Below are 1850 nucleotides of genomic sequence, written 5' to 3' on the forward strand. Positions count from 1 at the left end.
TCTCAGATGGCACCCTCCCATAGCCTCCCTCCCCAGACTAGAGTCCTTATACTCTGATATCCCTGCTACTGTCTGCTGTGTTGTCAGTACCCCCAGCCAATCCCCACTACTTGCCCTTCTGGTGAATCTAGTCAGCCTATCTAGAGGTCTTTGTTTTAGGAAGGTCAGCTGTTCCTCATCTAGCAGCAATCAGTTGTCAGTATTCCTTTAGATAAGATTGGGGTCTGCTGTTCATTTTCCCAGTTCTATGGGGGGTTACTATCTGGGGGTCCCTTTGGCCACCTTGGCCAACAACTCAAAAGAAGGAATCTCCTATCTGGCATTGTTGCTTGTTATGTAGCCTTTAGCTATGCATATGAACTCTTAAGAAATTATATTGGCCCCTTTAATCTTTGGTTATACTTTCCTTTTGGGTGTTTAAGGCCACACAGTTGAGCCAGATAAACCAATCTATTTTTACTCTTAGGATCATTTGTGGATCTGTTCCTCAGGGGTCACATGGGCTTGGGAGGAGCCCCTGGCTCCTTTCTTTTAGTTCCGCCTATGTGAAGATAAGTCAAAGGTCCTGCTCGACCATGGCTGGCTTTGCTTGGAAGCATGGAGGAAATGATTCCTCTGTGTTAACCCTCCTCTTTATAGACTGGACACTGGTCCAAGTCCATCTACTGGGGTCTCCTCAGCCTCCTTGATCAAGAGTACAGGTGACCCACCACAATTACAGGACATTTTGAGAGATGCTCATAGTCCCCTGGAACTAGTCTACCTAGGAGGGCAAGGAGCAAAAACTGTCCTTTAAGTCCCTCTGACCAGATTAGTATAGGCCTCAAATTATGGCTATTAAACATCCAATAAGGTTAGTTCCACCAGTCTGGTACTTATTGCCATGTGCTATGTAGGTAAAGCTTGGATAAAAAACTAAATGTTCTCAGATAAACCTTTAGTAGATATGTATTTTGTTCCTTTGACTAGTTGACTAAATTATGACTTTAGAAAATTTAAGATTATGTGTATATTATTTTTGTCTCATCCTTTAAATATCATAACAAACCTACACAGACCTTCATCACTTCCTTAGGCTTTCTCAGTTTTTCTGTCTATTACTGGTTCCTGTAGTTATGTCTGGATACATACTTATCAGGGTTTGGTTGTAGGATCCACATATGAGGGAGAACATATGTCAATTTTTTTTCTGAGTCTGTGTTACTTAGTATAGCAGTTTCTGGTTCTATCCATTTACCTGCAAATTTCATGATTTCATCTTTCTTTACTGCTGAGTAAAACTCCATCATATAAATGAACCACATTTTCATTATCCACTAGTCAAATGAGGGACACTTAGGTTGCTTCCATTTCTTAGCTATTGTGAAAATATTGTGGCGATTAGGGCTTCTTCTGGTGTTGATTGTAAGCTTTATTGCATTGTGGTCTGATAGAATGCATGGAATATGTCAAGGAGTGGTATAGCTGGCTCAAATGGTAGGTTCATTTGTAGTTTTTTAAAAGTTCTCCACACTGTTTTCCCCATAGGGGTTGAACCAGTTTGCAGCCCCACCAGCAGTGGATGAGTGTTCCCCTTTCCCCACATCCTCTCCAACATTTGGTATCATTTGTTCTCTTGATCTTAGCCAGTCTGACTGGGCTAAGATGAAATCTTAAAGTAGTTTTAATTTGCATTTGCCTAATTACTAATGATGTTGAACACCTTTTAAGATGCTTCCTAGCCATCTTTATTTCTTCTTTTGAGAACTATATGTTCAGATCCTTGGCACATCTTTTAATTGGGTTATTTGCTTTCTCGATTCTTTGTTTTGTGAGTTCTTTAAATATTCTGGATTAAAATCCTCTGTCAG

This window comes from Nannospalax galili, unplaced genomic scaffold, assembly GCF_000622305.1.
Source record: "Nannospalax galili isolate Female #2095 unplaced genomic scaffold, S.galili_v1.0 scaffold612, whole genome shotgun sequence".
NCBI lineage: Eukaryota > Metazoa > Chordata > Mammalia > Rodentia > Spalacidae > Nannospalax > Nannospalax galili.